Consider the following 27,112-nt stretch of genomic DNA (forward strand, 5'->3'; position numbering starts at 1 on the left):
GTGAGCACTGTCAAAACTTTGTTCTTGTGATTTATGTATTGTAATGACAAATACTAAAACTAAAAAAAATTGTTTTCTATATAGTGTAAAAAGTAATGATAATAAATTACCTGTATTTTAAACAGTTTTTAGCATCAAAACTTTATTTTATATTTTTTCTCAAGTTGCTATTTATACATAATATTGTATATTATGTGATACTTAGATAATTACATAATTCACTATCGTGTACCATTGCACAATCCATTGCATACTTTCACTTTTCATTAAGATAACTGTTGCTTTAACTAAAAAGGATGTTGGCTCAGTGATACGCGTGCTTGGTTCAAACAAAACACTGTCCTAGGGGTCGTGGGTTTGCGCAGCGCCTTTTTCGCATCAAAAGCGTTCTTGTCAACTCGTTTACAATGGATATGAAATGGTTAGAAAAAAGAGATAAAGATTACAAATGACATGCGCTTGAAGATAGTGGAATGTACTCTAGCGCTGGTGCGCACGTACCTTGGTGAGCGCCGGGTGAGATACTGTTTCTCAACTCGCTCATAATCTAAGACAAGTAGCTAAAAAAAAAAAAAAAATTTGCAAAAAATGACAGATTTTAATGTTTCGCTTGGCTTGGACATGTCCATAAATTGTGAGTAGCTGGCCTCAGTGACTAGGCCAGTAGGCTGTCGTGATAATGTGGTAAAAGAATTGTTGCTCCTCCTTTCTAATTTAGTTCATAGAGTAGGCGACCTCAACAAATATTATTTAAAACTTAGATTAGAAAATTTTTAAAAATGTTACTGTCAGATTTAGCAACACGTTTGCACATTGCACAATGCATGCTGTAGTACATTGATACATCCCTAATTATTTGATTGAAAAATTTGTCACTTAAAAAATAGGTGTATTTGTTACGAGAAGTTAATATTACTTTATGAACCGAAAACTTCTTAAATTCACCAAATATTTTTAAGCATTTACTACTTGTTGACCAATGTCTAAGGATTTTAAATATTTCGATTTTTTCTTCTCCAACCTGTAATAAAAAATTAAAAACATTTTTACTTATCAAACAAAGATTTGTTAATTTTAAAGTATAAAAAAATTTATATATAAATAATAATTCAATAGACTCGGTTATTAGTGTACTTCTATAAAAGTTTTTTTTTTACAACAGAATGAATTTGACAATAATCTTCACCTAAAACATTTAATTTTTTTTTTAAATGTATGTTTGAATCACATAGATCGTGCCAAGTTCTATATTGTTTAAGTCTAAAGGTAAAGAAGAGATCTTATGACTGGTTTTTTTTTTGGAAGCAATACCGAGGCAGTGCCAGCCCAAGCTATTAATAACAAATTTTTACCCCGTTAAATAAAGTAATAAAGCTAAAATTTGTACAAAAAAGTTTTTCTTGATCCTCCAGGCCCATTGACAAAAAAAATTCTCTTAGTTCGCTATCATAATTTTGAAAACATTTTTTTGATCTGTGTTTAACTGAAGAGACATCAAATAAGAGCATTATTTGCCTCTTAATTAAGAAATTTAATTTATGTGTAGAAGAACCCTGTTTTTTTTTATCAATAAAATCTTCTGTTAAATAGCTTCCATATTTTTTCATTGTATCATTGTCTCAAACATGTTCTGAAATTGAAAACCATGCAAAAAAGTGTCATTATTTAACAAAGAGCAAAATTGTGCTATCTTTTTCAGAAATTTTATCAATTTGAATATTATATCGTATTATATTGTATAAAGATTCCAACGTATATCCCTGGCAGAGTTCGTACGTATCTAATGTCCCTAATCTTAACCTTTTTTGTTCTTTTTCCCGTAATTACCACCCCTTATTTCCCCAAGTATGCGAGTCTTTCGTGCGGGTTCCTTGCAAAGTTCCTCTCAGATGGCTTGGTCATCAATCCTACTGGGTACTTTTTACAGGGCGTAGTGATTGTGTCAAATACACCCCAGCTATTATTATGTTTAATGGAAAGATATTTTCCAATAAACCATCGAACTCTCTATACGGACATTTTTATAACCAACAATGACTTTACTCAATAAGCTGGTAAGGTGTTTGTTGTAAAATATTACAATTATAATGCTTTGTGTTGTAAAATAAAAAAATAGTCTAAAAATTTTTATTCTGATACAGTTTTTGTAATGTGTAATTTGTGAGAATTATTTTCACAACACAGAAATAATACTAAATAATATACTCAAAATTTAAATAGTAATTTTTCTAAACAAGTTCCAAAAATTTTCAAGTTACCCTTTTTTATAGGAGCTGACGCATGAAGTGTTTGAAAGAGTGGAGTGCCACTAGTGTATTGTGTATACATTAATATACTAGTGGAGCTACACCACTCTGCTGGCTCCGTGCGCAAACTTCCCACAAGGCGATGATGCTGTACTTTTAATATTATTTGATTAGGTATTGCATTTCACTAAGCCTTAAAAACTCATATAATTCATTGTTAAGAAGGCAATAAAATATGACAAATTGAATCCTACCAGATACGAAAAACTACGGCATTCTTTAAAAGTACTAAAAAAAAAGAAAAAAATAACTTGCGACGGCAGCTAAAAAAAGTAACTTGCCTTTTTTTATAAATAATAGACTGTTCATTATAAATGAATGCTGTAAATCTGACGTACAAACAGGGATTTGCCCTTCACTTCTTTTTTTTTAGGTGAGCTTCAGAGCCTTGTATGTGTATATAACACATAAAAATATAATTCAGTAAACTATATCTGTTTATGTATCATATTTTACTTTACACTTTATTTAAAATATTTAATGTTTTAGGAAAAGATTACTATTCGGACGATTTTATTATACTTCATTTAATTTTTTTAATTCTCCTTCATATTGTAAGAAGTGCCAAATAGCTTGTATTTCTTCCAAATACAGTGCAGGGCAGTGGTGAAGGAGTTTAAGGAGAGGGGCACTTCTAAATAGGTAGGGGGGATCACACAAAAAATAATTGCGAATTTCATTTGATTATAATAATGAACAAATTAACAAAATTTTTGTTTTTTTAAGGTGGCAATGGGGGTTCGTGGGGGCCTCGAAAAATTGTGCTGGGTCCAGGGGGAGTTACAGTTAGTAAGCCTCAAATCAAATTAATTGGGGTTAAATGATAGGGTTGAATGCATGGGGAAGTTAATAAAGGATGCAGAAAAGTTGTGGAGAAAGCTCTGGTCTATAGAGACAGTGTAGAAAAATATGTATATGTGGTTACGTCGAAGACGGCGTAGGAGTAAATTTTGTATTTAGGCCTAAGCTTTCACTTAATAGCCTGGGGACACGGCAGCTAGGTTTGAGAACGGAGTACTAGGGTAGGAACAGAGTAGATGATTAAAGATTGGTTAGCTAGCTACTTGGCCATCGGTATTTATACCCACGGCACGTAACTGGCCATTTATTTGGAGTTGGTAAGTTCGTTCCTTTTTAGGGGTCTATAGTCGTTGATTGCCAGTATTTTACTAGCGACGCACGATGTATAGTTTAAAAATTGGGTTAACTAAAAGCTGGCTATTTGGCCGTCGGCATTTACACCAACCGGCACACAACTTGATTTTTACTTCAGGACTAGTTGTTTGGCCATCGGCATTCACACCAACTGGCACACAACTTGATTTTTACTTAAGGGCTAGTTGCTTGGGGATCGGAATTTGCACCAACTGGCACGCAACTTAGCGTTGCTTGATTTTTATTATTTTTTAAATTAAAAATTTTCTTTCACCACCTGCTTGGCCATTAATATCCGGATTAAACGGCACGCAATAGTGGGTTTTACGCGAAGAGAAAAACTATTGGGAGATATACAAGAATTAAGTTTAGAAAAATAATTATTACTTACTTTTATTAAAAGAAAAAAAAGGGGGGGTGGGTACAAGTAGCTCTCGAAACAAGATCCGGGTGGCCGGATATAATTTGAATCGAAATTGTGAACCGGATTCTCCAGGTCACGAATAGACTTCGACCGGATTCTCCAAGTCGTGTAATCTAGTGTGGCTACTGCTCTCGGTGTTTTACCAAGCTGGCCTGACCATTGAATGCATCAACTGGGTTCTCCAGATCGTATGCCTTTAGTCTGGCTACTGCTCTTGGTATACACCCAAGCTGGCCTGACCATTGAACGAATTTTTTTGAGACTGAGCTGCTCGTGCAGGAGGCCATGGGCTTATATAGCCGAAAATCTTGCCTATTTATCATTGCCACTACGGCCAGAGACGATGAGACGCACATAGGTTCTTAGAACTCTAGAACTTCTCTAGGTACTGTAAGTGTTAGGGAAAGAAGGTGGTAGAAGTATAGCATGCTGTTGTCAAGTCACGTTGCATGAACGCTGGCCGATGTGTGGATCAACATCCTGGCTCGAGCATCGGCTTATTTACGAATGGTTAAGACACAGAGGAGAAAAAGGATAGGAAATAATTATTAAGTTTCATCAGGCGATGTCGACGCATAAAGAGGGAGGGAGATGTAGACTAGTTCTTCTTTGTCTTACTCGGTCTCTCCTTATATGTGTGTCACGAAGCCTTAGCTTTGGTACTTGGTGTATGTGTGCATGTATTTCATTTAGCTTGACACGAAAACGCGGCTTTACGAGGAGGAGGAGGGAAAAAAAAGGTACGTCGAGCGCAGCCTCGATGTAACAATGTGTTTGTATACATGTATTTTTGGGTATAGGGTTTTAAAAAAGTCGTGGAACGTATGAGTTGCTACGTGATCCAAAATGTTCCTCTACGTTGTTAAGTGTTGTTGTTGATTAAAAACTAGAAGCTTAGTCAACATTGTAACCTTGAACTAATTACTTCTGTTCACTTTTAATAATAAAGCTAAGTTTCGTTTTGTAAAGTAACGTGTTTTAATTGTTACTGGCAAGCGTAACAATTTTAGGGGCTTGTTCAGGATACGGATGTGAAGAGTTTCAAGGTTGAAGAAACCCTGCATCAGATACACATCAACGGAAGAGACCGAAGCAATGAAGTGATAGCTGGAAGAATCTAAAACAGCGGTGTCTGGAATTAGAAAACCAGCTGAAAAACACAAGGCGAGTAGTGAAAACTTGAGATGAAACGATAGAATTTAAAAGTAAACTAGTTGAGCTGCAGAAAAATTGTGACAATTTGTACGTTTAGCTTGACGACGTACAGCAGAAAATGAAGGACACACTACGCAAACAACAGAAGATTCATAAGAGGACACTCAAGCCGTTAAGGTTAACTCTTTGTGATGCTCGCTAGATGATTGTGGGTTTACCTACTGAGTGGAATACACTTTTAGCCGAACGGGACTCCCTCTCAAACGAAAGACAGTTACGACAGAGAAAAAACACGAACTGCTCAAGGTCAACAAATCCGTGGTATAAACCAGATAAGTATTGTTGAAAATCTTTTTCCACAACTACTTCAGACATCACAGTCAACACAACCTCTTCTGACTCAACATGCATCTTTTGGACAATCTCTTTCGTATGGTTTAGTGACTGGCTCATTTCCTCATTTTAATGTTCAGGTGGACAACGATGACGGTAGTTATCCACTTAGAGATTTCTACAGTTAGTTTCGTCTGATCACCAAGTTAAATAGTTGGGATAATAACAGGAGAATGGTTGTTTTAATTTCTTGTTTACGTGGAAAGGCAAAATCGGTGCTTAATAATTTTTCAGAGTCAGAAGGACTGTTAGGTTTGACTTCCGAACTTGAGGTTCGTTTTGGGAATAATATTTGGCAGTAATGTGTTATTCTGAAATACAGAGTAGAAAACAGAAGTTCGATAAAGATTTTTTAAGTGTAGCTGTTCATTTACAAAAGCTAGTTTCAGTAGTTTATCTTGAATTTTCGCTTACTACCCAAGATAAAACTGTTTCTTTACAGTTTATTATTAGGATTGCTGATAATTTCGTTAGGGAAGTGCTTCAATTAGAGATGATCGATTCTTTGAGAGTTGCTTTTTAACGGGAATTAGAGGTTAAGGAAATTTTTGAAGAAAATAGAAGACTTCAAGAAACTTATGTTGTTAAAGGAGCATACAGAGTAGTGCAGTTGAATTTTAATCCCGAAGCAATTGAGGGAAGAAAGCCTTCAAACGCCATCAGTGTTCAGTTCTGAAATTATGGAGAAAAAATCCATGTGAAGTATAATTGTTCTTAACTGCATGCGTTGAATTGGCAGGAAAACTCAGTTTTGTTGAACTTACATGAGTAAGTTTAACAGTAAGCAAGCCAGCTTCTTTAGATTCAGTTTTAAATAACAGAACGATTCTTGGAAATTTTAGTAAATTTATGTCCAAAGGTACATTGATTATAAAATTTGTAATTTTGTATTAGCTTGGGTTTTTGACGTAACCATTTTGAATTCAAATATTGTAATTTAGTAGATATTAAAATTCTCATTGATTCGGTGACACTAAAGTTTCCAACAGGTGAGAATGTTCCTGTAAAGCTTAGAATTAAAGCATTTGTGATTTCTTTGACAAGATGGGCTTACCAGAAAAAATTTGTAGTTTGACATTTGAAAAAACAGACTCGCAAGATTAAGATGTTGCCTCTGTTCAAGGACTTATCAACCTATAGGACACTGTTCCAGTTTAGTTACGGTATATTTTTCTGAAAAATTCTATGGAATCGGATTATCACCAGAAATTAAAGTTAGCGGATATACTAATTAAATATGAAGATATTTTCGAAGATGACAATATCGTAAAAAAATGTGATTTAGTCGAACATGAGATACACTTGGAGAAAGGAACAAGACTAATTAGACAACCACTAAGATGACTAGCTATTTATAAACAAGAGAAAGTTGACTCTAATAACAAAAATGGAGAAACAAGAAGTTATTAAAAGATCATCAAGTTCCTGGTGTTCTTCAGTAATTCTCAAGAAAAAATTACTGGCAAGTGAAAATTGAGAATAAAGATAAAGAAATTACGGCTTTCTCTCTTCGACAAAAATTATGGCAATCCAAAGTCATGCCATTTGGATAATACAATGCATCAGAGCCTTTTAAACAACGTATGGAAGAAGTCCTTAAGGGATAATTATACAGAATTTGCTTAGTTTATTTAGATGACATCACAATATTTCGTCACTGAAGAATAATGTACAAAACCTGAGGAAGAAGATGGCAGAAATCCATGACTTGACAAAAACCACCATAGCTGTTATATCTGGCAAGATCAAGATTCATTACGATAAACAAGCAAGAAAAGTCGATTTTTTGTAAGGACAAATAAAAGTCCGTTTAAAGTTGTCAAAAAGATCAATGACGTTGTCTACGCTATTATTAAGTCACCAAAACATAAGACAAAAATAATACATGCCAACAGAATTGCGATTTTTTACGAAAGAAAATCGTCTTAACTACTCTGCTTCGGTTTTATTTTGCTTGGTTTACTTTTCTAAAGACGTTGGGAAAATGCCAGAGTAGGGATGTGAAATAGGGTCCACAGAACGTCATTCCTCATTTATGTCCAAAGATTAAACCGTATATCTATCTCTCACACTACCCTGATGAATAAGGTGTAGTAGGTTAAAACAGATACAATAGGATTGAAGATGCTCGGTAACTTGGCGATGAAGTCAAGTTAAAGATTTCAAGTTCTGCAGCTGTAAAAAGAAAATTTGGATGAAGTATGATTCACAGCTAGATAAAATGTACTTGGTAACATGGAAAAGAAGTCCTATAGTGTCACTCTACATTCTGGAGCAGTATTAATATCCTGTAGCTACAACAGAAGAAGATAAAAGTAATAGCTGTAAGTATTATACGGTGCTTAGTTTTGTGACTGTTGGGACAACAATATGAAAGAGAAGAGGATATTGTTAAGTAAACGGTTCAAAAAAAGTACTAAAACATATGAGTTGCCGCGCTATCAAAAATGTTGCTATGCGTTGCTAGGTGTTGTTGATTTGAAAAAAAGTTGTTTATTCGTGATTGTAACCTCAAGCTAATTAATTCTGTTCACTTATACTAATAAAGCTTAGTTTTATTTTGTTAAGTAATGTGTCTTAATTTTTAGTAGTATGCGTAACAATGTGTGTATATATATATATATATATATATATATATATATATATATATATATACTAGTGAGGCTCCACGCGCCAACCCCGCCTTTTATTGAGTTATAAGTATGATTTTTTTAAATTAAGATTTGTATTAATATTTTGTGGAGCCTTAAAAAATGATAAAATTAATTGTTAGTATGAAAATAACATGTTGAAGTATATTTTACAGAATTCGGAGGACTATGGCATTTTTCGTAAATACTTGGGAATAAATTTTCTACGCTGGGGAGTAATTACTGGTCTGCTTTTAAGGAAATATGAAGAACAAGCTGCTAATTTCGAATAAAAGTGGTGAAGTTTATATAGAGAGAGAGATGTGCCCTTGACTTTTTGTTGGTGAGCTTTATTACTTCTTCTAGTGGCTCCCTTTTTTAAATGAGCTGTCTATTCTGTATGTGTCAATAGATATTTCTAAGCTTTTATAACTATATATGCCCCCTGCGCGCTCAGCGCACCAACCCCCACAGTTGCAAATTAGATTTATAAAGTATAGAAAAAAACCCCAATTATATTAATTGTTACTTAAAATTTATATATGTAACAAATGTATATTAATCATAATTAATTACATTAATTTTTAACAATCACTTTTCATTTTCCCTGACTAATAACAGCTATTTCAATGGGATTAGTAGAACACGATTTTCAAAACGATATAATTTTTGAAGAAGCTGTAACGTTATGCTGCCTTTTTAACTACGAAAATTTTTTGCGTGGTTTATTATGTCTGAAAATTTTTTTGATAGTATTATTTGGAACAAATACAAAAAATTTTTCATTGAAGATTGTAAAGATAATTAAAATAAAGCTCTTTTACATTTAAACGGAATTTTTAATTCTGAAAATATGTCTTGTAAAGATTTCAGTTAACCAGAACCAACAGAAACGATGAAAAAAAATATTGATACTGACAATGATAAAAGAATATTTTGTAAACATTAATTCCATGAAATGTTTTCTTAACTCAGTCATGATCAACGTCGAATTTTTCAAGAAATAATAAAATTAAAAAAAAAAATTTTTTTCATCGATGATCCTGGTGGATCTGAAAAAAATTTTCGATACAAAAGATTAATTTATTATTTCATATCAATTGAAAAAAAATTCTTACGATGGCTTGTACAAGTATTGCTTCTATTCTGCTTCCAAAGGGAATGACCACTTACATAATTTTCAGACTTTCTTTAGAATTAAGCACTATAGAAAGTACATTTTTCCAGTTGGAGCCAGATAAACGAAAATTACGTAATGTTAAAGTAATTATTTGAGATAAAGCTTCTATGGTACCAAAAAAAGCGTCAGAAATCGTTAATAGGACTTTGAAAGATTTATCTAGTAGTGATAAACCTTTTGAAAATAAAATAATAATTTTAGGTGAAGACTTTCGTCAAATTCTCCCAGTAAAATCATAAAATTTTTCAATTAATGGCCTTTATTTAATATTTTTTATTTAAAAATAATATACGTTCAATTGATAAAAAATTTTTTTTATTGCTACTGGATATAGGGGAAGGTAAAATTAAAACTTTTATAATTCCTCAGAGAGAACAAATGATAAATGTTCTTAAATTTTTAATAATGATGATGATTCTTTTATAAGTAAAGCTATATTAACATCTCACAATGAATACAATCACTTTTTGAACAAAAAAATTTTAAATAATATGGTAGGAACATTAGTAACGTACTATAGTATTGATAAAGCAACTCACAAAGGAGTCAATAAATGAGACGATAATATTTATACTTATTTCTCTACAGAATATTTAAATAGTAGTAAAGACGGTCTTTTTTAACACGAATTAGATTTCAAAATCAACGCTATTGTTATGTTGATACGAAACTTAAACATATCTGAAGGACTTTGCAATGGTACAAGATTACGGATTACAAAATTATTTAAATACAACATCGAAGTTGGAATACTTTCAGGTAAAAAAAAAGGAAATAAAGTCTTTAGTCTAAGAATAACACTCAATACAAACAATTCTTCTTTACTACGATTTATATTGTACAGAAAACGATTTCCATTTATCTTAACTCTTTCTATGGCTATCAATAAGTTTTAAGGTCGAAGTTTTGATGCCTTAGGGTTATACTTTAGAAAACCATTATTTTCTAATTGGCAATTACATGTTGCACTGTCTAGATAGATGTTCAAACCAAAAAAAAATTTTTATCCCAACTGAATCAGAAAACCAATTTGAAATTAAAAATATTGTTTGGAATGAAATTTTAGAGCAACAAAAAAATTATTCTATAGTTCATTACTATTTTTATACTTTCTTGCAAATTTGATCTTTCATTAAAAAAGCAAATTTCAGTACTGTCTAGTACCCAGATTTATGTAATCATAAACAATCCGTTTTTTGTAATATGTTCTCAGATATACCATCATAAATGCAACATTTTATCAGTGTGACAAATGTATCTCAAAATTTTCAAATCAACAGTGTCTATCATCGCACGAAAAAATTCACAAAAAAAAATTTTTTGTATGTGATCTGTGTAGCATTATATTATTAAACAAGAAAAACTGTTTGCGTCACACAAAGGAATTCCAAAACATTGAAAAAAATTTTAAGTGTATTCAATGTGAAAAAAGTTTAAAAAGAAATTATCACTTACAGAGACATTTGAAAAGTCATGAAAAAAATGTTCAAAAAAATATTTGTCTAAATTGTGGAAAAGGTTATGTAAGAGCAGAGCACCTAAAAAGACATTTTCGAGTATGTAATCAAAATAAACATCGTAAGTAAGATAATTGTAACAAAATTGTTTGTTATGGTCAAATGAAATTATGTGTGAAAATTAGACCACTTGTAACAGTTAATATATAAGGCTTAACGAATATATTAACATTATATATAGGGAAGCTGGGGGTAGTCGGGAGGAGAGCTGGGGAAAGGGGGGGAGGTGGGGGAATGGAGGGGAGCTGGGAGGGGGGGGGAGCTAGCAAAAAAGTAGGATTACTCGAAAAATGCAAGAAAATAAAAGAAAAACTACCTTATTTGGGCGGGAGCTGAGGGGTTGCTAGGGGGAGCGGCGGGGGGGGGGAAGCAAAATCTCGCTCTTACTCTTACGACTGTATAATATAGGAAGATATATATTTATATTCATATATATATTGTATTCTTTTCCTTGTTTGAGATAATGTTTTATAAACCAAAATACACACATGTTTTCCTTCGCAATCAAATACCACTGCCATCTACATATATGTTTTCCTTTGTAATCAAATGCCACTGCCACTTAAGGAGGGTCCCTCGTGCAGAGATGCTAACTCACGTCGTAGGTCATAATTTTGCTCGAAAACTCAGGTATAGTTGGCATCACTGGTGCAAAGTAACGTAGGCTTACCTGTGGAAATGAAATGATACGATCCATTTGTAAAAGAACATCTCAAAATTTTCCAGGGTAACATTCTCTTTGATAGGTGTCATGTAAAAGATTTGTTTTTACTACACGTGTGCACTCTAACTACGGAAACTGTTGATTTATTCAAGTTATTAGGTTGTTTCATTGCGTGTGTGAGTTTGGCCATAAAAGTACGTGTTAAAAAGTGCTGCACAAAATGACTGATATACTGAGATTTTGTAGGGTAAGCGATATAAGTAATTATACAATTGGAGTCAGTAAATTTTTAACTATTTACCTTATCTGGTCTAGGTTTAGCATTTAGGATCGTCATGACGGAGCCTCTTTAAGGAAAAAAATAATTACAAATTACAAATCCTACAAAAAAAAAAAATTTTTTTTTTATATTCGTTTTACGCAACGTTGCAAACTTCAGAGTCATAAATCCTCGGTATTAAAAGTCAAGCTTTTTTCCATTTATCTATATGTGTCTATTTTTGTATTAATTTTTTTTTTCGCGATAGCTGGAGTAGAGAGTATTTTTTTGTGACATTGAATTATTAATCTAATAAATTTGGGAAAAAACATTTTATTATTTTAGTTGTATACCTTCTTGGTATATGAATGAGTGTTGAATTGATTGTTTAATTATCGCTATTCAAATTCAATATATCTGTCCTTGTTGGTATCTTTAAAAATAAACGAATTTTCTTAAGTTATTTTTCATTTGGTATACTCATGAGTGTTGAGATGTAGATAGAGGTATGTATTTATATATTTTCAATTCTCTTTTATCCACAAAGTCATAAAACATTCCTCGAAACATCTCTTGTTTAGCCATTGCAAATCAGTAACCTCTCAGGTTATAAATTTAGTCTACTTTAAGCTACTCTTGCATGGTAAAAAGTTTAACATTTTCCTCTGGAGCCTTTTCTTCAACGATCTGTTAGTTACAATACATTCATAATAATTCAGTTCCTTACACATTATCTTATAAGTGTCATCAAATTAAGAAATAACATTTACTGACATCTTACATCTACCGACTTACTGTGTTGTGAAGTTTGTAAAGAAACTTTGTCACATGAAAGTTTCTTAAAAATGTTATTTTTCTGCTGTTGTTAGTAGATTAAAACGTATGGCTAAAAGTATTTACATGACTTACTACGCCATAATAAATGTTTGGGTGTGTGCAATTTCACACAGAAATACAGATACATGCAAAATAAGTAAGAAGCACACATACGTATATATACATATAATGTAGGAATATTTGCACATATATTCCTACTTTATACAGTTCTTTCACTAGGCAGGTCACAATCCCCTTCCTACATGCTATTTGATCCAATAGTTTTTTTAGTATGCACATGTATCATATTAAATATAAAAGTCAATTCACACAACGAAAATATAGTAAAAATCACTTCTATCGTTGAATGCTGCAGATGTTAAATGTTTTTTTGTGTGCTGGTAGGCTTAATTCTCCATTTGAATAAATAGGTCAGAACAGACAGATTTACGTGCGATACTCTTTCCCATAGTATTTTTGATACACTTAAATTCCAGCTGTGTGATTAAAATACAAGAATAAGACATTGTCAGTATTTTTTGGAAGTATTAGGTTATTGTCTACCTGCTTTTTTGACCTTATAAGGAATACAAAAACTTAATATATGTGAAAAACTTTTATCATATATAATACCAATTTAACGATGTGAATTTAAAATTAAAAATTGAAAATGTTGAACCAAAGAAAACGGTTTTCTTTATAAATTTATTGGTATGATGATGTATTTTCTGTAGTTAAAGTTATTTTTGGAATAAGAGGTTTATGATTGATAAGGGTTATTCTACCGTCAGATGGTTACAGTCGGCTCATGTAAGATTTTTACATAAAAAAATTTATTTAAATGTTTTTATCCAACCCATTAATACCTTTATGAACTACATAATCAAATTTCTACTCAAAGTTTGAAACCAATGTTACTCAAAGCTTTTTCAGAATTATTAAATCTAATTTTGATCATATTTTTTTTGTGCCAATTAAAAAAAAACGTATTTTCTATTGTTTTAGTCTAAGGTTTATCAAAAAGTAATATGACTGATCATTATTTTCGGAAGTAATACACATGCAATACCAGTCCAAGCCACTGATACTCATTTTTTACCTTAAAAATAAGATTATTAATTAATCTATATCCATAACTAACCTCCGGATAAATTTAGAAATCTTATATGACTCTAAGATGTATACAAGCAATATTCATACATTCATCATCGTATCAATTGGCGCATTTGTAGATGGTGACACTTCTACTCTTGAATCTGTCCATGCCTTTTTTGACGGCTAATATACTAAAGACACATCATTAAAATTCACAAATTTTCGTGAGAAATAAATTTGAATGAAAAAAATATTCTCTCTGATGACTGAATACCCATTAAACTGGCAAGACCTACTTCCTGGGACACCTGGCTTAGAATCCGCTTTCACATTAATACTTCGAGCTAGGACTAACGAGTATTAATCATTGACGTGGCCTTCCATTGAAGTGTCATTACCGTCGTGATGCTTCCTTCTTTTTATTCCGTCTGGTCGTCTGCTGTTTTATGGAAACATTGATTTTTGTTGCTTCCCCTGCTGATAGCTTGGGTAAGTCAGTGCAGCTTGGGTCTGCAATGGTCATCAAGCTTTCATCCTCTGCATTTTGTAGACAAACTTTTGGCCTTTTCTAGGGCCTTTCTAAATGCTGGGTAGCTGCCGCTACCTGCTCGTGCTTGGTATTTTCTGTTCCGCAAGCGAAACATAGGGCTTCCTCGTTGTAATCTTTTTCACGGTGATTGCAGCTACCACATCGAAAGCATAGCTTCGACTTGTCCTCTTTGTTGCAGTTCTGAGCTGTCTGTTCATACCCCAGATACCGGTAGCATCTGAGGATTTTAACCCGTCATCTCACTTGGCAGCTTGGGAAGCCTATTCACAGCCTCTTTGTTTCTTCTTTATATCTGTCATCAGTCTTTCCAGTATTCACCAAAGCTACCTTCTGCCCTCTTTTTATGGCTTCTAGCAGTGTTACTGTTTTCATTTGTGGTGAGCAACCAGGGATTCTACTCAATGCGAGTTTGACGTCAGCCTTCTCAGTAATCGGATCCAGACCTCAGATTTCGAGCGTTACTCTTTTCTCGTCTGCTTTCACGGATCCTAGCCCTTTTAGCTGTACTATTTACCAGAGCCTCTGTCTTTTACTCCTTTAACTTTAAGAAGAAGGTCTTCCTTTTTAGTCGTCGTGACTCCTTTGAATGTAATCTCGTCCTCTTCTGGTTTCAAATCAGTCCTTATATTCTTTAGGACCTTGGCAAAGCTCTGCTCTTCCGCAACCTTAATGATAATTTTCTCTTTTTTAGGCATCATCACCTTTGCCACTGTCACCACCATTAATTTTTATCTTGAGGCTAAGCTCTTGATTTTCCCGGAATTTTTTCCTTTTTTAAAAGGGGAAGTAGGGGTTTCCTTCGGAGCTTCTGGGCTCTGGTTCCGCTTACCTGTCAGCACGCTTTTCACGAATGTATATTGAATAGAGCGTGTGATTATCTTGCTTTTTTCTGATCTGTATGTCTTTTGCATCAGATTATCATCGGCTTGTTCTAGGAGGTTTTTAACCTTTTTCCTAGTCCCTTCACGGCTATCCTTAAACTAATGCAGAGGGTTCAACGCTACTTTCATAACTTCTTTTATCGGCATTGCTGTTTTTGTATACAATGTTGTTGCTGCTTCCATCATATCTTTGATGATTTTATTATATTTTATTTTTTTATGCATGCATAGGCAAAGTTCTTTGCAAAAACGGGTACTTAAGAAAAATTGCATTCTAAAATCATTTGTCATTTTATGCTATTTAGGTGATTAGAAATATATTTATATAGGAAATGTGTTTGTGCAACATGAGAGAGCTAATGCTTACAAAACGAGTGATAACAAGGAATTGTTCGCATATTCTTCATATTTTTGCAACTTTTCTAGACCCTGATATTTCTCCCATGATGGTATAATGAGCATTCTTTGAATCTACTTGTTTGTAAATATAATATAATGATATAATGATGTATTGCAAAACAATGAATTATCATTTAAAATTCTTTAACATTTAATGACATGCTCCATTTAAAGAGTTTTCCCTCCCTCAATCAAATTTTTAGTAGATAGCTACTGAGTAGCAGATTCTAAATAAATCTATTTCAGCTACATTTACTGGTTTTGAATTTTTCAACTTACTACAGAACAAACAATTTTAATTTTACAATACTCTGCTTGAAATACATATATTTGTAAAACTCTGCAATAAATATATGTATATCTAACAGCAAAATGAATATTTATCAATTTACATAACTGGCTCTGTAAGTTGACTTACAATATTAAGTCACGTAAATAGAGCGATATTTCTACGGTTTGTATTACATAAGTACGTGTATCTTCAATTTAAATATGAATTATTATATCTTGCAAAGCCATATACAAATTTTTTTCTGATAGTTTATTACTTATATTAACAAAAAAGCTCATCGCACCAAAAACCTTATATTTTTCTGTAAATTGAAAAAAAATTGTTTGTATGTGTGAAATCCATTTATTTTCTCTCTAGGCAGTATTATAAAATAGACGAAAATGAGTATTCAAAAGTTAATATTCTAGTATGAAAATAATATTGGTACTTACGGCAGCGCTTTGGTTTAGTAAACTTTCTTTCAAACTTGAGTTTGGCAGGAGAGAAACTAAGTAAACAAGCACGTAGAAAGCGCTTACATCGCCCACGAAAAAATTTGCAAAAAAAAATGCATTAAATAGTCTTAAATTTTAACTATACTTAAAAAACCTTATAATGAACCCAGGTGTTTTCATGATTGTCGTTAATATTGTTTAAAAATAATCTGATTTAACATGTAGAGATTTGTAGGCTATGTCGTGACAGTGACGACAAAATGATAGTTTTAAACTAAATTTTCAAATAAAATTTTTTTAAATGCCAAGTACCATGACCTATGTTTTTTCAGTACGAGAATATCTTTTTAGTTCTAAATAAGTAAAAAATTCATAAAAAGTAAAATTTCTTTTACTATAAGTAGTAAGAAAACTGGTCGATAGGAGTGTAGATGCACTGTAAGCTTAGACGTTACTAAAATAATACTCATGAAAGAAAATGGTGAGTACACATGTGACTTTATAATTACAGTTTCCTAGTAAGTCCATCACATACATGGAGTTTCAGCTGGATAGTGCTGAATACTGTCAGGCTCAACACAAGTGAAGAGAAAGAAAGCAATAAGAAGACAAAAAGATAATTTGTGATACAAAGGCTTAAGATAAAAAGATTTAAAGATATATTGATTGAAGAAACGGCAGGGGCCCTTGACTGATAGGACCTAATTCCCTCTTATTGCAGTCACAATTTTAGGATATTCAATTTACATTAAAAAATAAACTGTGAGCGGAATTCGGTTTATTTCATACTTGTATGAGTAAATTGCAACAGTGTGATCACTTGATGACCAAGTGTTTATGCTGTTAGTGTCGGACAAGTAAGTACATATTTTTCACGTAGACTTTATTTTTATGTACCAGTTGTATTATTAAAAATCTTCGATATAAAGTAGTATATTAGCGAAGAAATTCGATATATATGTAGCTAATAATAATGTTTTAGTTCGATACAAATAAGTATTACAGAACTTAATGGAACATCATAAAAGCCTACAACGTGCAAAAAGTACATGAATAGCAAAACAATTCAAAAATAAAAGTCGATGACTAACATATATTTTGACACGAACAAGTATTTATCAAAATTTTAAGAAACAAACAGAAGATTAGAACACAGAGGGCAGGTAAATACTGGAAATGTATTTTGAACTGGAATAATTTTTAAGTTTGCAGTTTAGTAGTTTTCCAGTTCAGAAAAAAATTTCAAACATTTTATATTCTAGTGAATTTATTATCGCTCTGGAATACCTTGAACGTTTATTGCAAAAAACAGTTTTACCATTTAATTTTTTGACTTTTTTTTGGAGATCCACATAGAAGTTGTAGAGTTTAAGAACATTAAGAAGTTTCAGATATATTAAGCCACCTTTTTTAATGGCAATTAGCGTGATAAATGCCTGCAGAAGTTGCTTTGGATTCAACATTTAACACGTATTAACCTGAGGCCCGCTACGTGCTTAACCAAGGTTGTCATTATGTTAGAAGTACTTATTTGTGTTAGTGTCGTGCGTTATAGAGCTTCGTCCCTCTCGGCTCCCCCTTGTCTTGCTTAGTAGTTGCACTGCAGAGCTGTATCTCTCTGCTCTCCTCCCTCGTCGCATGTAGTCTAGTAACTGCGCTGCAGAGTTTAATCCCTCCGCACTCTTTCCTCGCCTCGCCTCGGGTTGCAAAAGATGAGTTATCTTTGAAGCTTGGTTGTGCTTAAATTTTTTAAGCTCGCATCTCATCAAACACTACCAGTTTAGATGAAATTGCAGCTTTTGTGTAAGAATACTGTCTGTAAGATACCGAGATTTGAGAAGGTTAAGGAGTATCATTCAGAGAGGCGAGAAACGGGGAGTCTCCCCAGCCTAAGTAGATGTCCCCTTTTACCACGCACCTTCTCCTCCACTCAACAAACTTAAAACAGTACGATTGCTATTAATTATATCTTTGAAAAATTCTTGCCAAGATTTGATTTTTTTTGTCGAGCACCTTCCTTTTGTACTAAAATATCTCTAAATATGTTTTTTTGTCATTGTTTCACATACATAATAATATGAATTAAAAAGCAATCCAACCTTGTTATCTCATAAGAAATCGTATTAAACTGGTAATATTTAATAATTTTGACCTCGAAAACTCCCCTGGTAAAAAATCTGAAAAATTCATGTGCACTCCCGGTATACTCAAACATAACATACATTTTTTTCCACAATCTTACATTTTGAATTTTTCTCCTAAACTGCCTTAACAAAGTCACTCTCCTTCGTTGAAATAAGGCCCACTCAGGAGCGCAAGTGTCTTATATATGAATATCGTCTCAAACAATAAGACACAAGTTTCGCTTTTAATTTCTAAATCCAAGTTCGCCCCATTCAAGATGCTGAGTATCTCTCGATTAAAATTATGTGCTACCCACTTGTTAACCAGATTAACTATCATTACCTCCACAGATTTTGGTTTACGAGAGCCAGTAGAATCTAAAGAAAAAAATTCTATCAACATAGATAGTGACATAGTTTATAAAATGAATTTGATACAATGTCTTGACTATTAAATAAAGATCAAAAGCTTACTTTTTAACACATTAGTAAATTTGATACATTTTTTATTGATGGTCCGCATGGTTCTAAAAAAACTTGTTTAATTAAAATATTAATTTACAATTTCATTTTAATAAACAAAAGAATTTTATCCATAGCTTAGACAGGCAATCCTTCTATTTTACTACCAAAAAGAATGACAAGCCACATAACTTTTGGACTGCCATTTGATTTAGGCTCTGTTAAACGTGCATGTTTAAAATTTTAATCAGATGAGAAAAATTGCCTGAAAAAAGTGTTATTATTTGGAACGTAGCCTCTAGAATATCTAAAAAAAGTACCAAAAATCATTGACAGAACTTGAAGAAACTTGTGTAACAGCAATGAACCTTTTGCATTTAAGATTTTTCCTGTTGTAAGAAATTCAACTAAAATTTTCTTTGTCGAAGAGACTAATAAGTGTTCAAATATAAATCACAAAAATTGATTTAATTGATAAGTAATGTTTATCATTGCTGTTAGGTATTGGAGATGGATTCAGTGGACAGTAGGTGCTTGCGTACCCAAGAATAAAGTTATAATTTTATGAAATTATAGAGTACATAATATAATTATAAATAAAAATATACCTTCTATAAAACGATATTGTAAACAAAGGTGGTGCAATTGTCGTTGGAATGAGTATATCTACGTTAGTTGGGTGTGGTTTCAATAAATATTTTAATATTTAATTACTGAACAACCATAAAAAATATATTATGGCACAATACAATATGAACAATCTATAGACTGGCCAGTTTAAGACTATGTAGTTTTATCGTATCTGGCAATGATTTAAAAATAACTTCTTACTGCCTACGCTAATTACATCCATAACGTCACGCTCTTATCAATTACATACGCTTACACACTTATTACTTCTTTATACTTAATACCTAAAATGTACCTAATACTCAATATCTAAAAAATTAAGACAAAGAGAACTGTGGTAGAACTTTCTTCAGTAGGATAGTGTTACATGCCAGTAAATGTCCCTTCAGGACGCTCATCACACAAGTTTTTTGACAGATATTGTTTAAACATCAAAAGTATATTTAAAATAGCATAAGAAATACCCAAAAAAATTACAGATCACTTAACAGTGCCCTTTGTTGCTTATTTTATTTTAAAATGTTTCAGTTTAACATGTAATCTTACAGGAAAATCAGTTAAAATTGCATTTATAAGATCTGTATGAACCTATTAATTTTTGTTTGTATGAAAGATAACCGTTTAATAAATCTGTTTCATTTTTAAATAGAGCTATAATTTATATATTTTTTTTTTATAACACAAGAAAGAAGAGGTCAAATATGTGTAACAGCGTGTGTATAAGTACGTCCGTATGAGAAAAATAATTCCCAGCGTTGCTGCACATATTTGCGCTCTCCCACCTCTTTGATTTTTAAGCTTACCTTCTTTCAATCTCAAAGGAAGACTTGTTCTAAGAAACGTATTGAAAAATGAATTATTGTATTTATACAGTATAAAAAAATTTTTTTGTATTTTCTAAAAATTTTACAAAATGTAAAAAAATTGTATAAACAATTATTTATTTATTTTAAAAGAAGCTAATTAATGATAACTTATAAGTGTTCATTATTACATAGAAAAGTACTAAAACATACTAGTTTTTAAGTTTTCAAAAAAAAACGTCTCACTGAAAAAATTAGTTTACTAAATAAGTTATTTGTTACCTACTGTCATTCATAATGAGGCCAAATTCATAAATAAACAGTAAATAAAAATTTATAGTAAGTAATGAATCATACCATAAGAAGAAGTAATCGAATTGACTATATCGGCACTGTTCCGTCGAGAGACGGAAATCAAACGGAGCGTTTGTATACGATTCAACTCAAATACACCTTTTCTCTCATGTCTTCTCTGCGCCCGCTTAAGCTCATCGCTGGTTGGCTCACGGCTGGCCAATGTACGAGTGGCAGTGGGTGGGGCGTCGAGACTTACGCGTATGCTTGTCGGCGCTCTCTCGCCCATTTGCTTTTTGCACGCCTAACCGCACGCATCTCCATTGCTACCAACGCCTGCATTTTGCTGCCTTCTCGCTTCCAGGTCATCGTACACCAGGAGTCGACGGCTGTACCAGACGCTTACCACCAGAGGATCACGCCAACGCTAAGTTACCTCATCCTTTCATTATACTCGCTCTTATACGTTTAATCATTTAACCTCCCTCTGTATCTTTCCCACATTCTCTCCTAACATTCTACATATCTCCGCATACTCAACCCCCTTCCACGTCTTTCTCTACTTCTCTCTCTCTTTTTCTCTGCTGATCTATTGCTCCTATACGTCTGACATTCTCTCTCTAACCCTTTCCTATTCTATATATATCTATATCTCTCTCAACTTTGTACTATCTTCACCTTTGTTCTCAAGCTATTTTCTACTTGTTGCTATCTCCCCATTTCTTTACATTCTACATACTTAGTTTCATTTCATCCATTTTCTCATTCTTTCTTGCTCGTACACGCTCCACATTTTCATTCAATCCTTTCCCAGTGGCTGTACATTCCCTCTCTCTCTCTCTCCCTCTTTCTCTCTCTCTCTCTCTCTCTCTACTTTTCTGTAGTCCGCCATTTTTGCTACTATCACCAGGGCATATTCTACATCCTCGCCAACCCAATGAACGTGCTATCGCTCTCTCCTCTCGCATAAGTTTGTTCGCATCATTAGTCCTGTACGCCTCTCGAGACGGAATAGTGAACTCCTCGCCCGATCCATCGATCGCAGCGCCAGCTGCGTCTGAATTGTCGCAAGGGGCAATTCCGCATTTCCGGACGTCGGTCCGCTTTCACCAGCCTTGCGCTGACTCGTGCGACCGAGCAGGGCCCGCCGGTTCGCAAGGAAATCCTGTTCCTGCCTTCATTAATTCCTCGCATATTCACACACCGGAAGTCGTTACCAGTAGGTCCTTCCGTACAATCATACACATCCGCATTTACGCACACAAGACCAGTCCGCATTTAAAATTCCGCATTTTCATATCTCATTAGTTAACAATTTCATCAATTTGTATTTGTCTTCGTTTCTTAATAAATCTGGGTTTTTTATGCCGCTGGCTTTTTCCCATTAAATTGGTTTTCTTTATTTATTTATTAACCTCTGTTCAATTTCAGGTAATCAACGCATCATAACCCCCATTATCAATATTTAAATTCTCAACTTATTTTTTTATTATTATTTTTTTTTAATTTTATTATATTTCTCTTTATTTAATTTTATCCCCCCCCCCTCGTTTTTTAAATTTTATTTCTGTTTTTATTTTACCTATTTTTTTGATTGATTTCTTGTTACGTGAGCCCCCCCCCTTTTTTGTTCATTCTGCCCTAATCCCTTTTTAATTTGGACCAGGCAATCCATGTTGGATCGGCTGTGCTCCCACACGACAGGGACCGCTTATGGCAGAGTGGGTAAAAGCTTCGACTAGTACGCAAAAAGTCAGGGGTTTAAAAATCAATTCGGAAACTATTTTTTCGGAATCGGTCAATAGAAAAGAGAATAAATTCAAAATTCTGTGGAGGAGAAGAGACTAGCGCAGCACAGAGGGGCTGGGTATGGTGCGGGGATGTGTAGAGGGGATTACACTGCTGTAGCACTGCAGCATGATGAGACAGGACAGTGAGGCACACAGGGGACTGGTAGGACGAGGTGAGGGAAAAGATACAATGAGAAATTCACTTTCGTTACACATTTTCTCAAGGTTACTAATCTGAAATCGTTCATTTACTCTGTAGTCCAGAACGCGCCTATAGAAGTATAACTTCGAAAATTCGGTCTTTTAGAATACCAGAAAACTGTAAACTACGTAATATATGTTAAAAATATTTTAAAAAATTTATGGTTCTTTTATCAATAATGTTATATTAACATCTGATAACAAATACACATATTTTTTCAGCTAAAAATTTTTTAAATTATACGAAAAGGGAAAGCATAATTTACCATAGCATCAATTAAAGAAGATTTTCCGTGACATGAACTATATCTCAAAATTAATTCTACCCTCGTAGTAATATCAAATTTTAATATGAGTGAAGGTCTTTGCAATGATACACTAGTGGAAGAAACTAAGTTATTTGAGTATGAAATTGAAGCAAAAATTATTACTAGTGAAAAACGAAAAATTTAGGTTTTCACTCCACAAACTTAATTAAGTGCAGGCACCTAACTATCATTACTTTTCATGTTGTATAGAAAACAATTTTCATTAAATTAAGCTTCGTGTAAGACTATCAATAAACTTTAAGGTCAAAGTCTTAATTCTGTAGGATAATACTTTAAAAATTCTTCATTTGATTGTAAACAATTTTATGTTGCACTAATGACATCCAAAAATAGAAAAAAAATTATTAAAGTAGAATTTAAAAATAATTAAGAAATAGAAAACAAGGTATAAAAAGAAATCGTCCATTAATACTCAATTTGTAAATCACAGATATTTTATTCACGTAATTCTCTTCATTTACTCTGTATAACAATTTTTTACGTTAAATTTGTATTAAATGCACATAAAAAATTGTTAATAACAAGTTTATTTGTTTCAAATTATGTTACTAAGTACAAAATCCATTTTGTTTTATAATTAATTGCTCCCAACAAAGTTTTGTAATAAATAATTATTGTAAGACGCTCGTCTCCTCGTTAACAATTCATATATAATACTCCTGTTCTCGTGGGGGCGTCTCAACATAGTGAATGGTACAGTTATTTCGGTATTCGTATGCTTGACGGTTGGTAAAGGAGGTACCTTCAAGGCTGCGTATCGGCTCAAAGCGCGGCTTTGATGCCAAAAGCATGGGGTGAGAGGAACGAGGGGAGTAGGAGGTGCTTTTCTCTCGTGGACGTGATCGAGGGGCGTTGTCACGAGGGAAGGACGATCATTTGCGGGGCGAGGGGAGAGAGAGGGTGAATCAAAGATACCTTCTTTCTCGCTAGTATAAAAACAAAAGGAAAACAAATGAGTATTTTGTTTGAATAATGAGTAGCGCTGCCCTTAACAATTAGTTAGCTTTATAAAAAAAGACGAGGAAACTAGTGAGAGTTCAGTCTCGCTGTGTATCTGAGTCTTGGTGCGAAACGTTGCTGAAAATATTGTCTAACTTTTTAGTATTTTAATAAAATCCTTTGGCCCATTTGACTTTTCGTCTCTGTGTGCCTTCCTTGACTGCGGAAACCAGTCGGTTTCATCGATTTTGTGTTTGATATTTAAAACGTAAGAAAAAAACTCATACGCTTATGCTATCACAGGAGAAATATCAAGATCTAATATAGTTACAGAAATGGAAGATACATGCTAACAGCTCCTTATAATTACACGTATTTCGAACCAGAACTGTCTTATGATGCATAAATATATTTCCTATGCCAACATATTTTTGCGAATCGTACAGGAAGGTAGAACCTCACAAGTGTGTAAATACTAGTGGGTATGGAAAATATGTGTACACAGAAAATATGTTTGCGCAATACGATCAAGTTCTGGCTTGAAAAACGCTTAATAGGGGTAAACGTACCATTTACCGTGCATCTGTAAATTTTCTTCATTTCATTAAGATGATTGTAGGTCAGTTTGATGCTAAATATTGGCTCAGTAAATTTTAAATTGTTGTTTAGGATCTCTAGAATGCTAATGATTGTTTTTAGGCAGCTGGAGCTTATAAAAATGATGATAAAAAAAAAAATGAAATCAAACTCGTGTTCCTGATTCCGTACCGCTGTTCTTATTACCGCACCCCATGTACCGTATGTGTCCCTAATACCGCGCTCCAATCACCGTATATTTCCTGATATAATGAGTTGATTACTATGATAAAGTCACTGACTATTTTACTCATTTTTATCTGTCGAATTTAAATATTAAGAAACATTGAAACTTTATCATAGGAATTTAATGAGATCATGGTGAATAGATAAAACTTTTGAATAAATACAAATAAGTTATACGAGTACTCAACAGTATACAAGCACTGATTAAACTTTGAATAGTGTACTTATGATATAACAAAAAAAATAAAATTTTGTAATAATAAAAAATATCACTAAGCAAAAACTATGAGTAAAATTAAGAATAACTCATAATAAATTCTCATTTCTTTATTGTTGTAATTCTGTTTGAATTTTTAAAAAAATAGTATGTAATTATAAAAATCTTAAAGAAATGTATATAACTATTTAAATTTTTAAAAGAATTTTTGTAATGAATATTTTTGTTTAATTATATTTAGATTTTGTTAATTTTCATGATATTCACCTCTGCTTGTTCTGAATTTGTTGGAAGACCATTGGAGCAAAATAATTTAAACCATATTTTATACAAACTCTTGTGACTCTCTGCTCCTTTCCAATTAGGGCTACCATTCAATCTAAAAGCATCTAAAACATCTTTTGGAATGTAGTTTTGCAGGCCCAGTAAAAGTACTTCAGGCTTTAAAGTACTGAGCTCTTCAGTACTGTGAACATCAACATTTTCAGTACTGGGTGCTGCAGTACTTGGTGCTACAGGGCTGAGTGCTTCAGAGCTGGGTTTTTCAGTGCTGGGTACTTCACTACTTTGATTTTGCTCAATATGATGGATAAGTCTTGAGAAATCAACTGCTTCTACATTGAAGGGTTTAAGCCCACATTTTCTAAAACCATTGTGTAAAATTAACTTTGCATCAAGTTGATCAAGAGTTTTCTTCAAAACAGTTGCAAATTGAGTTTGGCTAATCCCAACACTTGAAAATTCCAAGCAGAACTGTTTATGGATTTTTCTCCACGTGACCTTGAATGGTCGAAAAAAAAGCAACATCCAGTGGTTGGGTTACATTAGTTGTGTTTGGATGCAGAGCAATCAGAATAATTTGATGATCCAAACAAAATAAACTAAGTTCGAAAGTCATTTGAGACTTGTGGCCATCAATGAACATAAAAACTGGTCGTTTTTTCCCCATTTTAGTCAACCATAGTTCAAAAGCATTTGCTACCCATTCAAAAAATATTTGAGCTGTCAAGTATCCATTATCACTGTACCCAAAAGTATAGTCACTTGGTGCAAATTGTGCGGCATCATGTGGTAATAACTGTCTTTTAAAAAGAATAAATGGTGGAGCTAGTTCACCAGCAGCATTTGCTGTTATCAGTACGCTTAGATTCTCTTTTTCATAATTGCCCTCTACTTTATAGACATTCTTACAACCTTTTGGTGCTAGTACAGTGAGTGGATGAGGGTTCAGTGGAACTCCTAAAAATTAATTATAAAATCAAGAGTGTATTTCCAAAAATTTACCTCTGACAGCATGGTTAAAATGTATGATTGTACTCTTACCTGTCTCATCTGTATTAAAGATACGATCATCTTCAATATCCAAAAGATTTTCTTAAACAAAATAATTATGTATAGAAGAGTACCAGTTACGTAGACTTCGTTCTGTTACATTTGCCTTACTGAGAGTTACTGTCTCAGATACCCTTAAGGCAATTTTTGGGTGCCTTTTCATGAATAGGTTAAACCATTTCCTGCCATGTATATTGTCAAAGAATGGATTAAGGTTGCCAAGATTCACTGTTTGAATTAATTCAAACTTAGATATGGGAAAACCTTTCTAAACGGCATCAAAAATCCAGTCTTCCAACTCATCTTCTTGTTGTTTGGTGAGAACAGAACAAGCTCCTGGCTTATTGTCTGAATACTTTCCCTTAATTTTGTCTCTGAAAGTAGTCAAAGGTATGCCATACTTAGCTGACACTGTGTTTACAGTCCCTGCTCTTTTCTTGATCTCATCTTACGCTTGCACAACACTCTTTTTTGAATAATTCATTTTGGTTTTTTTTTTTCGACCACTTTTGAATTGCACATTTGATTCTTCGTTTTTTTTTCGACGTGGATTTTTCATTTTTCTTTGCTTTAGACACTTTCATCGTAATTGATGTAGCTGACCAAAAATTTTAAACAAAAACAAAGGTGACAACAAAATGAAAGTTGTAACTATATCTGTCATCAGACGGTGATTTGAGTATGGTATTAGGGACACATACGGTAGATGGAGCGCGGTAATAAGAACAGCGGTACGGAATCAGGAATACGAGTTTGATTTCACTTTTTTTTTTATAACATAATTTTTATAAGCTCCAGCTGCCTAAAAAAATCATTAGCATTCTAAAGATCCTAAACAACAATTTAAAATTTACTGAGCCAATATTTAGCATCAAACTGACCTACAATCATCTTAATAAAATCAAGCAAATTTACAGATGCACGGTAAATGGTACGTTCACCCTAGTTAAAAATTGTTTGCATGTACACTTTTGTCAATAATTTGATTACACCATATATCTAGTTAAATTGGCCAAATAT

At 33.1% G+C, this 27,112-nt stretch overlaps 1 protein-coding gene across 5 annotated transcripts in view; it reads left to right on the forward strand.

The window, feature by feature from the left end:
• LOC106637471 (PRL-1 phosphatase) overlaps nt 1-27,112 on the forward strand; it is a 410,453-nt gene that overhangs the window by 112,840 nt on the left and 270,501 nt on the right. For all 5 annotated transcript variants that reach the window (XM_089591085.1, XM_089591084.1, XM_089591087.1 and 2 more), the window contains one exon: nt 16,662-17,007. The gene's annotated coding sequence lies outside the window, so the exon portion shown is untranslated. The remainder of the gene's footprint in view (nt 1-16,661; nt 17,008-27,112) is intronic.

This window comes from Copidosoma floridanum, unplaced genomic scaffold (assembly GCF_036245765.1).
Source record: "Copidosoma floridanum isolate Cflo_tuat_1 unplaced genomic scaffold, Cflo_Japanese_pri ptg000013l, whole genome shotgun sequence".
Lineage (NCBI taxonomy): Eukaryota > Metazoa > Arthropoda > Insecta > Hymenoptera > Encyrtidae > Copidosoma > Copidosoma floridanum.